Consider the following 14,574-nt stretch of genomic DNA (forward strand, 5'->3'; position numbering starts at 1 on the left):
AGGCACTGGTGATGGAGGGAGCTGCATTCCACATGGGCCTGGAGGCCGAATCCACTGACGGTGAGGGCACCAGTGGGATGGAGGGCGAGGGGAGCACCACGATGGAGACAGGAGGGTACAGTACCGACAGCGCCACCTCCTCCGATGGAAGCTCCCTGGTTGTGTGCAGACACCTCGGTGCCCACCCCAACTACAGGTACAGCTGCCACTCCCATGCCAGCACCTCCCTCCCAGCAGCCCCTCAGCGAGTTTCCTGTGCCCACTCACCCAGGAGGGTGGGCATCTCCTTTACCCCAGGCACCTCAGGCCCTGCCCCAGTCAGCCCTGCTGACCTCAGTCAGGAGGCTGTTGACCTCCTGAGATCCCTCTCTGTTGGGCAGTCAGCCATACTGAATGCCATCCAGGGTCTAGCAGGGCATTTACAACAAACAAATCCATACCTGGAGGGAATTCACTCTTGCGTGGCGGCCCAACAGAGCATACTAGGCTCTGGCCAACTCACTGATGGCAGCCATTGCCCCTCTCCCCAGCATCCCCCCCCCAACTTCCTCTACCCGGTCCCAATCCCCTCAACCCCAGCCTATCCCAAGCACACCTTCAGACCTGCATGCACCCAAATGAACACACAAGCACCACACTTCATCCCACAGGCACTCACACAAGCACCATCCAGATGCAGACACACCAACATCCACTGCCTCCACTGTGTTCCTCTCCTCCTCCTCGTTCACCTCCGCCCCAGTAGCGTCTACACTCACACCTACATGCACTACATCCTCATCCACTACCTCCATCACCAGCACACCTATCTGTACACACCTCTCACTGGCAGTCAAAAACCCCACATCCATGCACACGTCCCCTGTGTCCTCTCCCACTGTGTCTGTGCCCCCTCCTCCCAAAGTACACAAACGCAAGCACTCAGACACCCAACAGCCATCCACCTCACAACAGCATCCAGCCCATGCACCTGCACCCAAGCACAGAAGACAGACACCTCCTACAACCACTCCCTCTTCCTCGACTCCCAAACCTTCACCCTCATCCCACCCCAGTGTCCCTAAGAAGCTTTTCCCCGCCACCCTTGACCTATTCCCTGTCCCTCCCCCCGTCCTTCACTTCAGGCCAGGGTGGCCAGAACCCAGCCCAGCACCTCAGCCACCCAGTCCATGGCCACTGTAGTTTCTGCAGCTACTGCAGGTGTGAGAGGCTCCAAGGAGGCACCTGTCAGCACAGCCAGAGTGCCTGCACCACCTGCCAAGGGCAAGAAGGGGCCACCAGCTAGCAAGGGCAATAAGGGGACCCCAGCCAGCAAGGGGAAGGCGGCACCACCAGCCAGCAATGGGAGGAAGAGAACACCAGCTGGCAGAAGCAAGGAGGCACCACCATCTGCCAAGGGCAGGAAGGGGACAACAGCTGCCAAGGCCAATGTGAAAGGAACTGACGCCACAGACAGGATGGATCCGGTGCCTGGAGCGGCATCTGGGCAAACAACACCAGCCATGGCACTTCAGCCATCCGTGGCTGCAGAGGAAGGGTTGGAGCCCCCCCACCACTGACAGCACCGCCACCTGCACCGCCACCAGCACTACCACCTGCACCGCCAGAAGCACCACTGCCAGCAGCAGCAGCCCCAATGAGCAGCCGTCTGAGGCTGCAGGGGAAGGGCTGGAGCCTCCCCCCCCACTGACAGCACCACCACCTACACCGACAACAGCACCACTGCCAGCAGCAGCAGCCCCAGTGGGCAGCCATCTGAGACTGCAGGGGAAGGACTGGAGCCTTCCCCCACCACTGACAACACCGCCGCCAGCCCCGCAACTACCATCCACTGAGCAGCCGTCACCGCCGGTGAGCAGTGTGTAGTCGTGACTACATGGGCTGTAGTGCTTCCTGGCCCCTGCAACACCTGTAGGTGTGACACCCAGGTGAGAGACTGTGACCTTGCACCATCCAGGATGAAGCACACTGGGCACAAGGCCCCCTCCAGAACCAGTGGAAGAAGGCATCCACTCACCCCCTCCTTGCCTGGACGAAGCACACTGGGCACAAGGCCCTTCCAGAACCAGTGGAAGGAGGTATCCACTCACCCCCTCCTTGCCATGATGAAGGAGACTGGGCACAAGGCCCCGTCCAGAACCAGTGGGCAAATCACCCACTAAAGAGACTGTGGCCTTGCACTCACCAGGACCAATCAGTGGGCAAACCACCCACTTGAAAGACTGTGGCTTTGCACTCTCCAGGACCAAGCAGTGGGCAAACCACCCACTTGAGGGATTGTGGCTTTGCACTCCCCAGGACCAAGCAGTGGGCAAACCACCCACTTGAGAGACTCTGGCTTTGCACTCCCCAGGACCAAGCAGTGGGCAAACCACCCACTTGTGAGGCTGTGGCTTTGCAGTCCCCAAGACCAAGCAATGGGCAAACCACCCACTAGAGACAGTGTGGCCTTGCACTCCCCAGGACATCGCAGAGGGCATGTAGCCCCCACCAGGAGCAGTGGCGTTGTACCATCTTCCGGTTGATGTGCCCCCCCCATTCCCCGTCCCCCTGAGGTGCCTGTGTATTTTCGACCTGATGCCCCTGCAATGTTCTCTCCATATTGAGGCAGGAGTCAAGTGTGGCCTTGGCCTATGGGTTATGGCCCTGTGGGCCATGGACATTTTGGAGTGGGCATTGTCCCTCTATTTGTATATATTGTACATACTGTTTATTGCTTTAAGGACGTATTTATCTAAATTTGTAATATTACACTCAATTTCATCAATTCCTTTGGTCCTTGCGTTATTCCTGAGGGTTACAGGGTGTATATGTGATGTTGTTGCGTCTGTTGGTGTGTATGGTGTTGGAGGTGGGGGTGTTGCGTGTTGCGTGTGTGTGTCACTCTTCCCCCCCTCCCTTGTGTGCTAGGTGCGGTACTCACTGTAGTCGTCTTTGCCGGTGTTCATGGTCCTGGTGTAGGAGGAGGTATACTAGCATGGGGAAGATCTGCAGTTCGGGCTCCATGGCGTCGTGGTTCTTCCTTGAGTGTCGAGAGATGAGTCGTTTCTCTTCTGTGTACTGTTTCCGCCGTGCTTTTGATGGCATTGGTACCGCCCCGGAAAAGCTGGTGGATTGGCTTGTTGTAATGCTGTGGTTGGTACATTGTCATCCGCCTGGCTGTTGGCGGTTACCGCTGCGGTGTTTGTTGCTACCGCCGTGGCGGTCGGAGTGTTAAAGTGGCTGTATGTGCTGGCGGTTTCCGCCATGGTCATAATTCCATTTTTCTTACCGCCAGCCTGTTGGCGGTATTACCGCCGCTTTATCACCGATGGCCAGGGTTGTAATGAGGGACTATATCTTTTTTTTATATATTTTTATTGTTATATCACACGACAAATAAACACAAAAGAAAAATACAAGTGATTATAATGCGGTACAAGGGGCAAACACTCCACTCCGCTCTTGGTGGCCACATTTACCATTCCAGAGCTGGTGTACCACCCACCCCCGCCCGCACGTACGCAAGAGCCCCCGTGCGGGTGCACGCTGGGGCGGAGGGGTAGGGCCCGGGCAAAGCATTAATCGAATATACCTTGTAAAATAAAAATAAAAATAAATAAAATAAAAAAGATCTACGAACAAGGGCATGTAGAAGGGGAATACAGTGAAAAGGGGGGGTGGGGGCCCGCTGGGCGCGCACGGGGGGAGGGAGGGGAGGGCATGAGGACGAAGGGCCGGAGGCCCCGCCCCCACATTCTGTTGCTCTCCCTGAGCACCGGCAGTGAAGCCCGGCGTGCTATCATGGGGCAGGCCAAGGTCCCCTGGGGGATCTTGTCCACAGGCGGTTAGGGGCAGGAAGGGGGAATCCTCGAGCGGGCAAGATCGGTCGAGGTCGCGGGACTCTCTGGGAGGCAGGTGTTACTGTTGGGTACGCCCTCGTTTAGTTAGTGCATCGCTAGTGCAGTCGCTGGGGACCCCCCTTTTTTTTTTTTTTTCATTTTCTTCTTTTCCCCCTTTTTTGTTTTTTGTTGCATGTTTATTTGCTTGTGTTGTGAGTAGGCTCCCACATGTGATAGTTTTCCCTTGAGTATGTTGGATGACGACTATGTAGTGTTTGTGGTGAAGTTTGATTATTTAGAAGTATTAGTCGTCACTTTCACACGGGCGTTGTTGTTTGGGGGAATATTCAGTGTGGTCGCTCGTCGTCCTTGCTTTCTATAGTTGTTACGAAGGAATTCCAAGTGTCAAGACCTTTGACCGGGATCCCCTTGTCTAAGAGAAGCTGCAACGTCTGCGCCTCGGCCCAGCGCAGCAGTTCAGCGCGCCATTGATCAATACACAGAGCGACCGGAGCTTTCCAGTGAATAGCTATGAGGCGTCTGTACATCACCAGTGCTAGGGCTATGCATCTGAGTGTTTGTTTCCAGTTTTTGAGACACGGGCCTATTCCCAGTAAGCATAATTCCGGGGTAGGGGACAGTGTAATGGCTGTCCATTCCGCCAGCAATGTTATTATGTCGCACCATACATTTCGGATTGGGGGGCACTCCCAGGTCATGTGAAAGAAGGTGGCCTCGGAGGTTGCGCATCTGGGGCATGTCTGCATCGATTGAGGGAACATGCGCGTTATACGGTGAGGTGACAGGTATGTTTGGTGCAAATAATTAAACTGGGTGGAACGGAAACGCAGGATGCGTGATACCTCTTTTATCATTTTCATAGCCTGACTCCATGCGGGCTGTGATAGGGGCTCTGACAGCACACTATCCCATCTATTTTTTGCTTGCTCTTGTTTATGTTCCAGGTGGGTGGTTAGGATTGTGTATGCTCTTGATACATTTATTGGGTCGGCTATGCTTCCTAGCAAGCCATGCAGCATGGGGGAGACCTTTGGTTCAGAGCTTCCGCAATTCCAGCGGGAACATAATACCTGTCGCACTGCTCCGAATGCTATGAAGCTTCCTTGCCCCAAATTGTGTTTGTCAGATAGAGCCTTAAAGGTTAGGAGGCGTCCTTCATTATATATGTCGCCGATTGTGCGTATTCCCTTGTCGTACCATCCACCCAGGCCCACCTTGGCAGCTATATCTGCAAGTTTCGGGTTGGCCAAGTAGTGGGATCCTGGGGGAGTACTGTAGCGTTTTATTGCCAGTTAGAGCTTGGCGGCCCCATATCCAGTGTGCGGGTTTCAATAGAATATTTTGTGGGTGTTTGGGGGACTCGCGATTCATAAGGTAATGCAATACTCCCATGTTTCCCAGAGTCGAGAGAATCAATTGTGATTCAGCGCTATCGGGGAAGCCAAGCCAGGTAGATATCCATTGCAAGTGGGCAGCTGCATAATACAATTCAAATCTGGGTGCTCCTAATCCGCCCATTGTTAGTGGCTGGCATATTTTAGGTAATGCCACACGTCGCCATCCATTGCCCCATATTAAATCTGTTAATAAGCTATTTAGTGGTTTAAAAAAGGAGGCTGATAAAGCCAGTGGAAGGGCCATAAAGAAATACAACAGACGCGGTAGAATTATCATCTTTGCTATGGCAACTCTGCCCACTGGTGAGAGTGGAAGTGAGCATCAGAAGGGCAAGGAGCCTCTAATGGATCTGATCGCTTGCCCAAGGTTGCCGTCCCTGAGATCCCGTGAGTCGTGGTATATATTTATACCTAGGTATTTGAAGGTGGTGTAGCACCACTTCAGGTCGCTCGGGTTAGAGGGCAACCTGTGTATTTCAGGGACTGGACGCATGGGAAATATACACGATTTTGACCAGTTCACCTTCAGTCCGGCCAGTGAGCCAAATTTACGTAGTAGTTTCAGTAAGTCGGGCAGGGATTCCGTGTGATCACAGAGAAAGATTAGTGCATCATCAGTGTATAGGGACACTATGCGGAATATGTGGTCATCTCGGACGCCCCACAACGGGGCCACCGCCCGCAGGTGGGCTGCTAGTGGTTCAATGGCAAGGGCGAATAAAAGTGGGGATAATGGACATCCCTGTCTGGTGCCTCTCTCTATATTGAACGATTGAGAAATTGTGTCACCTGTTTTGACCCTCGCTGATGGATTAGTGTAAAGCACCTTTACCCAGTTAATGTATATCCGTCCGAAGCCCATGCGATGCAGTGTTTCCATCAGAAAGGGCCATCCTAGCGTGTCAAATGCTTTTTCTATGTCCAATGACACTGCTACTTGGCAATAATCGTCCTCTGAGGAGTTTGCCATTAGGCGCAATAAATTCTGAATGTTGCTGAAGGTGCTACGACCAGGTATAAAGCCGGACTGATCTTGGTGGACCAAGTCTGACAAACATGGGAGTAAGCGGTTGGCTAAGAGTTTACCGAGTAGTTTGCAGTCTGTGTTCAATAACGATAGAGGCCTTTATGAGCGTACATCAAGTGGGTCTCGTCCCATTTTAGGCAGTACCGCTATCAGTGCTTCCCGGCATGTGTCAGGTAGCTGGCCGCGTTTTAGGGCCTCAGATAACATTGCAAGATATGGAGTTAGTGTTTGAGTCGGGAACATGCTGTAAAATTCAATAGGTAGTCCGTCGCTGCCGGGTGCCTTGCCTTGTGAAAGTTGTTGAAGAGCCTGTTGTATTTCCGCAATATCTATCGGTCTATCTAGGTCCGCTACCTGCATGGCGGTTAGGTAGTTTAACCTAATATCATTGAAAAACTTGCGCAATAGTGTTTCGGGGGGAGGGGGGGAAGCTTTATAAAGTGTGCTGTAATACTCCCTAAAGGCTATGTTGATGTCAGCTTGGGTGTTTACAATTAATCCTGTATCGAGACGGATGGCTCCTATGGGGGAGTTCCGGCGTTCGTTGTGTGTGAGCCATGACAGTAGTTTACCTGATCTATCACCTTCCGCATGTGTTCGAGCCATGTGGTGGTGATAATCAAACAGTCCTAGTCGTTTGTCAACGTCGTTCCATTGCGAACGCTTTCTAGTAAGCTCTATTTGTGTGATTGTGCCCCTAGCGAAGTTACACTTGAAGGAGTGAACTTCCCTTTCTAGATTGCGAAGCTCGAGTACTAGTGTTTGGCGTACTCCAACTGTCGCTGAAATGCATGCTCCTCTTATGACTGCCTTGTGTGCGTCCCATTCATTTGCTCTGGAGCTCGTTGTCCCCTCATTTTGGGTAAAGTAAGAAGAAATGTGTGTGGCTATCTCTGCTTTAAATGGAAGGTCCTGTAGTAATTGGGTCTGAAGGCGCCAAGTTGGGATGCAAGCGCGCGGTCTACCCCATCTGATGATGGCGATATTTGGGGAATGATCCGAGATTACCCTGGCAGTATATTCAGCGCCTGTTATCCCATGAGTAATATCCTGTGGGGTAAGAATAAGGTCTATGCGGGTGTGGAGGAGATGTACCGGGGAGTAATAGGAGTATTCCCGATCCAGAGGGTGTAGGTGTCTCCAAGTGTCTGTCAGGCGGCGGTCTGATATCCATAGGCGAAGCATCTGCAAGTTTTTAGTTATTGGGGAGGCCGCTATGGGGGTGTGTGATCTGTCCATGTCTGTTTGTGGAACACAGTTCATGTCCCCGCCCCAGATGCATGTTGAGGGTAGGTCATTTGATAAGTGAGAGATCGTTCTTTGTAGGAATTCACTCTGTCCAACATTCGGAACATACAGTCCATTAATCACTATTAATTCCCCGTCTAAGTGGCCTATTAAGTGTATATACCTGCCATCACTGTCGGTTACGCTGCATTGTACCACATAGGGGACCCCTGGGGCTATCCAGATCAAGACCCCCCTGGCGAATGATGAGTTTCCAGAACCATAGATCTGTCCCGCCCACCTCCTTTCTAGCCATGGGATATCTCCAGAGGTGATGTGTGTTTCTTGGAGAATGGCTATGTGGATATGGTGTTGTTTTAAATGTGCATGTATCCTATTGCGCTTTCTTATTCCCGCCATTCCCTTTACATTCCAAGTCATTATATTGTATATTGGTTCTTTATTCATTGTGTTGGATTGAGTTATAAAGCGCCAACCTTTGTGATCCCGAGATCCCAACCCCAGGTGCGTCTGCTAATCGCTGCTAGTCTGATACGCGCGCCCCTCGCCCAAGCCCCCCGTGCACCCCGCACCCACCCCCGTCCCCCCGGACCCGAAAAAAGATAATACAAAGATGGGATAAGGATGAAGGAGAGGGGAGAAATAACGAATAAAAGGATATTTCGGGTAAAGCCCGAGAATAAACAAAGTGGCACAACCAGTGCCTAAACTGAAGTCTGGGAGATTAAGTTTCATTCGGGTATAGTTAGGGTGGTGGGGAGCGTGGGTTGATTGGAGCCGGGCAACAAAAGGCCCATCTCCAGGATAGTTCTATCCCTCTGTGGTCCTGGTTGTGGTCGCGTCTTCCTTAGTAGTCCAGTGAAGCTCTGATGAGGTGGCAGACGGACGGGCCCGTCTCGGGGCAGTTGCATACCTCCCTGCGCGGCTACAGGGGAAAGGGGGGCCACGCACTCACCCACACAGCTCACAGTGAGGGCGCAGCCCGTGCGTGTACTGGGGCCCTAGAGTTCGTCCGCCGAGCGCGGGGTGAGATCGGGCCGGCCAGAAGGGGGAGAAGGATGCACTGGATTCCCCTCCAGGGGATCCGCTGTCGGTAATGTCTGTCTCGCTCCGGGTGTCAGTTTGTGATTGGGTGAATGTGCTGGTTTCCCTTAGAATTTGTGCTTGATCAGCTTCCATTTGTGATTTTGTTGGACGCGATGTTGCTTTTTTTTTTTTTTTCTTCTGGCGCTGAGGGTGATCCATTCTTCGGTTGTTACCTTTTCCGTTGGAGAGCTGACCAGACCTTTAGCATGGATCCATGTCCATGCGTCCTCCGGGGTAGGAAACATGAGTGTTTTCTCGTTGATGATTATACGCAGGCGGGCTGGAAACATAAGAGAGTAGGTGATACTATGTTCCCGCAAGAGTTGTTTGATTTTGACGAATGTTACTCTTTTGCGTTGCACTTCCAATGTGTAGTCCGGATAGGCAGATACATTACTGTTTTCCAAGCTGATTGGGGTAGAGGTTCTAAAGTGTTGAAGGACAGAATCTCTATCTCCATGATTAAGAAACCGGGCTATCAGAGGCCGAGGTGGTGCTCCGGGCCGTGGGGGCCTGACCGGGATTCTGTGGGCTCTCTGTATCATTGGGGCTTTATTGGCGTCTTGTATTTTCATTATGTCTTTCAGCCAAGTTTCAATGAATTCCTCAGCTTTGGGTAGTTCCAAGCTTTCCGGGGTGCCAATAAATCTGATGTTGTTGCGTCTTGAGCAACCTTCTGCTTCCTCGGCCCTACGCTGCAACTGCGCCAGTTCAGTTTCCATTTGTTGGATTTTGTTTTTCGTGTCTGCCACCTCTGGTTGAACAGTTTTTAGCATCAGTTCTGTGTTATGCACTCTATCTGTTAGCTTGCGGTGGTCAGTTCGAAGCAGCGAGACTTCCAGTGCCGTGGCATTGATTTTCCCTTCGAGCAAGGTTTTAGTTTCCATTATTGCCTGCGTGATTTTATCGAACTGCAGAGAGTGTGTACGTAGTGTTTCGCTCAGTTGAAGCAGTGTTGCAGATTGCGTGTCCGAGTGACCTGCAGAAGGGGGGGGGGATCCCCGTCCGCGGAGGTCCCCAATTTGGGGTGTTTTGGTTTGACCATGGCACTTCCCGTGCCACCGAAGGGGGCCGGGTTGAGTGAGGTCACCAGCGGGCCAGGGCGGAACAAGAGGGCTTACGTGCGATAAATGGATGGTTCGGGGGGGCCGGGTGTGTTACCGTGGTTGAGCTCTCCTGAAGGCTGCCCTGAGTTTGACGTCTGAGAGTAATTGCCTGATGCTTGAGACACTATTATTGCTATGGGCCCTACTTATTCGCCAACACCTGATTAACCACTGGTGCTACCACCAGCTCTGTTCCGATTGCAGTAATTTCTTCTTTTATTGGTTTGTTGGTTTGTATCTTGCCATTGTGGTGGCCTTGTATGATCATTCTATTGTTTTATGTCATTAATTTTCTTTTGTCTTGCTTTCAATTCTATTGTGTTGTTTTCCACACTCTTCTTTTTTTTTTTTTAAGTCTTTTCCCTTTCTGGGGTTTTCCTGCTTTCTCTTTTCTTATTTCTCTTTCTTTTTCTTTGGAGCCCCTCTCCTAGCCTCCGCCGCAGCTCTGATTCACCGCACCAGGACGATCCCCTCCACGAGGGCCGCAAGCAGGCCTGTTCAGATCATCAGCACGGTGGGGAGGGGCAGCCGTCAACAGCAGGTCGTCGCTCCCGGCCCAGGCCCCGGCGTGTCCTGCGCCCGCCTCCGGAGGGGGCCCAGGGAGAGAGCCCGCGTCGTCCCGCGGCAGGAGAAGCGCCCCGGGTCCCCCGCAGGTAAGCGCTCGTTGTTTTCAGCCCCAGGCAAGCGCCGCGCCCCAGATAGACGGCTCCCGGCTCTGTCGCGCCGCCACACGGGCGTCTCAGTCCCGGCCTCAGAATAGATTCACGAGGGAGTCCGACGGGACCGCCCCGATGCCACGTGTGTGCGGCACCCACCTCGGTTAGGCCAGTTTGTCGTCCGGTCCAGAGCGCCGACCGTGTCCCACCACGTTTCCCTCGGCGGGCCAACATGGGACCAGCTTCTGCGGGTCCAAGTTCCTCGGGGCTACCCCTGGGCAAGGGGGACAAGCCTCCTTATCGATATGCCCACCAGGGACCAGGGTAATTGAACAAAAGGTGGGCCTTGAGCGGAGCTCTTTATTCAAGCGTCTGTTCCGGCCACCATCTTGGCCACGCCCCCTGTGAAGGCCTATATCTTCTGCTTAAAACTGACATGGTATTTCCGCTTGACCCAACTTTGGCAAGAAAGACCTCACTTTCATCAAATAATCAGAAATGTCTGCTATATTAATAGAAAACAATGGAGGAGCCAGTATGCAACCTTGTGGTAACTCATTTGGAGTTTCAGTCTTCTTGGAGAAGGCTCCTTTACTACCAAACTCTATTTGTGTCCATGAATTTTCATGCAACTTCATTACCAAAGCAAGTAAGCCATCTCGTATCTCCCAATTTACACTTTTTCCATAGTTTTTACTTGTTTATGGTATCAAAGGTAGATGACAAATCTATATATGTCACATATAAACCCTGAGGTTTGTATCAAAAATATTTTTCAGCTAAAAATGTTAAAGTGAGACATCCATCAATTGTAGACTGAGACTTCCTAAAACCAATCTGCGTAACAAGTAAAATATTTTTTATTCTGCCCAATCCTCTAAATGTTTCACCAACGATTTAGCATAGATCTTGCTTTGTATATCTAGCAATATGATCATTCTATCATTTTGAGGAAGGTTTCTTGAGCCCTTTTTATGTATTTGAACTAAATTACTTCCACACCAGGAATCTGTACTTCTGTTTTCTTTTATTACAGCCACATATAGGGGAGTTAAAACTTTAGCCCATAAAGTAAGGTTTGACTGTAAGATCAAGACGGAAAATCCATCCGGTCTTTGTGCTCTTGATATCTTTAAGCTATTGATTAGTTTGTCAACGTCCATAACAGATGTTGTCAGGGCGAATACAGGGTGTTAACTTTACCCTTTCCTCCCGCCTTTTGGCACCCATCTGGCGCCACCCATCCCACTGATTGTTTCAGTTTCTACAATGATGTAATATATTTGCCCATGTTTCCTCCCCCATAGGGCTAGCTATAGTCTTTTTTGGTTGAACCCAAATCTCCCCATGAGCTTTCAGAAATGTTGGTTGCTGTTCTTTCACAGAGCTACAATAATCTTTGCCCGCCTTTTTTCTTTTTCCAGCCACATCATTCACTGCATGTCTTTACGATAAGACTTGCTCCCTAACTTAATTCTACCTACCGTTTTTGACGGATTGAGTTTTTGGGCCTTTCCTATACTCTTATATAAAGTAGCTTTAGTTTTACTATAATCTGTCTTCCTAATTAGAAACATACTGTGATCTAGTTGTGCTTTTGAACAGATTGGTGAGTGTCTTAAACATCCTGCCATACTCCCAAAGAATCTCTACGTGAGTGTGTGACCCAATTATGGCCAATAAGCCAGATGTCCACTTTTCAGTTTCTCATATCAACTTAGGCGGCCACAAATCCATCTATTATTCTTAATTCAAATCTCCTTACTGTTGACCCATGTGTCCCTATTACTCACATTGTAGTGGATTTGTAACTAAAGTGGTCAATGGTCACCCCCCCTTATTTACCACTGCCTTACCTATAACCATAGAAAAATAGTCAGAGCATATGATCATATAACCAATAAAGGAAGTTCTTTTCCTATTGTCAAATGTATTTCTTACAGGGCAATCACTAACAACCTTCCCGGTTATCACAGACAAGTTGACTCTGATTAAGGCACGGCCAAACTTCCTTCCCATGAGGGAACTCTTCACTTCCCCCAGAATGTGCCCTGGGATACCCAAGCCTTCTCACTTTCAAGCTGCTCCCCACTAATGCCCATTGTAGGTGGATTTTTTATATTAAGGTTGACTAATAGTGCTATGGGTGCAGCTGGATATTTATACCCAATTTCCTCAATTAAACATAACATATTTAATTGCTGATATTGTTCCTTATTTGGTGGTAGATAAACATTCATGATAATGACCAGTTTCCTATGAGAGGTCTCACACCACTTTATTCTGGTCTTACTATTGGGCTCCACTTTTGTGACAAAATCTGTAAATTCCCTTAGGATTCTAAAAACTTTTTAGATCTTTCTGTACTGCAAATAGTACAAAGAGGCCCCTGCTAGGTCACTCAAAAAGTCCCTTAATTGCTTTATTATGATACGCTAATAGTTATTGAATGATGGCTCATCCCTCACGAAGGTCTCCTGAAAGGCATCCATTGTATACCTATTTTCCTTTAACTTTTACATAGTTTTCATTTATTACTATGCCTTCTGTGTTCCATGATAGAATACACAAATGACAATCATCAGGGCAAAGATATTTTTTGGCCTATAAGCCTATGATTTATAGCAGCCAACCATCTCCAATCTTGGGAGTTGAACTCCCCCTTGTGTGAGTCTTGAGTTTCTGTGAATATTGTATGCATTGCAGATGATGTGGTTATTCGCAACCTTTCAAAACCAAACTCTTGGGCACCAATACTCACATTCCGAGGATTGTGCTGCCATAAATCATTGGCTTCATCTATCTCTCCATTACGAAACAACCTCCTTTGATTTTCTTCGTATATCTTATATCATTTGTAGCTTTTAAAATAAAATCATACACTAACCTTGAATGAAGCTGAATTATTGCACATGGCCACCCTCCAGTGCCTAAGCTATCTTGGGGTAGTGATACTAATAATATATTCTTTGATGTAATCTTAGATAATGATGGGATAAAACTAAACATTGTCAAGAATTTAGTCATAAATGGATGTGGAGCCCAATCAGCAAAGATATATGTTACTCTCAAAAGACAATCATTTTTCCTCCCTCCAATGGTACCCACAGCTCTCAGTCACACTTAATTGTAAACTAGAGCGAGAATTCCTTGTAATAGCGAATGGCATTCCTAAAAGTCTTTGATCATCTGTGATAAATGAGTTCTTCTATGATAATCTTTAGTTAACATTTAAATGTAAACCTCTGCCACCTTTTCCACAATTAAATCCCTATTGTTTTCTGTCACTTTCCATTGCATTCACAAAGCCTTCTGACCCCATATTAGCTTCCATATTAGACAGTTTTATTTCATCAATGGGGTCCCCCTTTTCTTACGTTATCCTGGTCTGACCAAACTCCCACATGTTGAAGATCCTTCTCTTCTCCTTCATTTATTACAAGCTGTTGATCTCCTTGTAATCATTACATACAACAATGCCCTAACGGAGAAAGATTAATTATATATCATAAAATAACATAGGTGAACGCTTTGTGAACGCTCAGTCTTCTAAAGGCTCACACGTGAATGAAGAGTGCATTGGAATTGATTGGTGACCTGGTATATGACGAGGAATGATAGTTTAAAATTAGATATGATCTCCTCATAAGTAGACAAGTAAAAGAAGTGAAGAAGTCTGAGGATATATTTAAGGGACTCCCATCATACTAGTCCTGAAGAAGACCAATAGTGGAGCTGGGATTTGGCCCAAGGTATAGAGGGGTTGAAACGTCGACGGATATATCATAGTCTGGATTGGTTTCTGCAGAGGATCTTTGGAGGATTAAATGAATTGATTTAGACTCTCTGAGGATTTGGAATGGAGTTCATGCAGCAAACAGAAAATAACCAACCGACTGTTTTTAATGTTTTTTGTATAGGTTTTTGATTTATTGGAAAAGTATTATTCTTCTTTCTATCTATCATGAGCACTTTCTCTCACACTATCTGTCCTTTGGTGTGTTGTTTTACTAGATGGGTTGTCCATATAGGATGAATATATTAAACTGATATTTATTCATAAGTAAATAAATGAATATATATATTTATATGAATACATAGGTTTTTTTTTGTTTTCACCTATGTTGTTTTATGATATATAATTAATTTGTCGATCTTTCTCCGTTAGGGCATTGTTGTATGTAATGATTATCTTCTACCCAGCCCGATCGC

This window comes from Pleurodeles waltl, chromosome 11, assembly GCF_031143425.1.
Source record: "Pleurodeles waltl isolate 20211129_DDA chromosome 11, aPleWal1.hap1.20221129, whole genome shotgun sequence".
In the NCBI taxonomy this organism is placed as follows: domain Eukaryota; kingdom Metazoa; phylum Chordata; class Amphibia; order Caudata; family Salamandridae; genus Pleurodeles; species Pleurodeles waltl.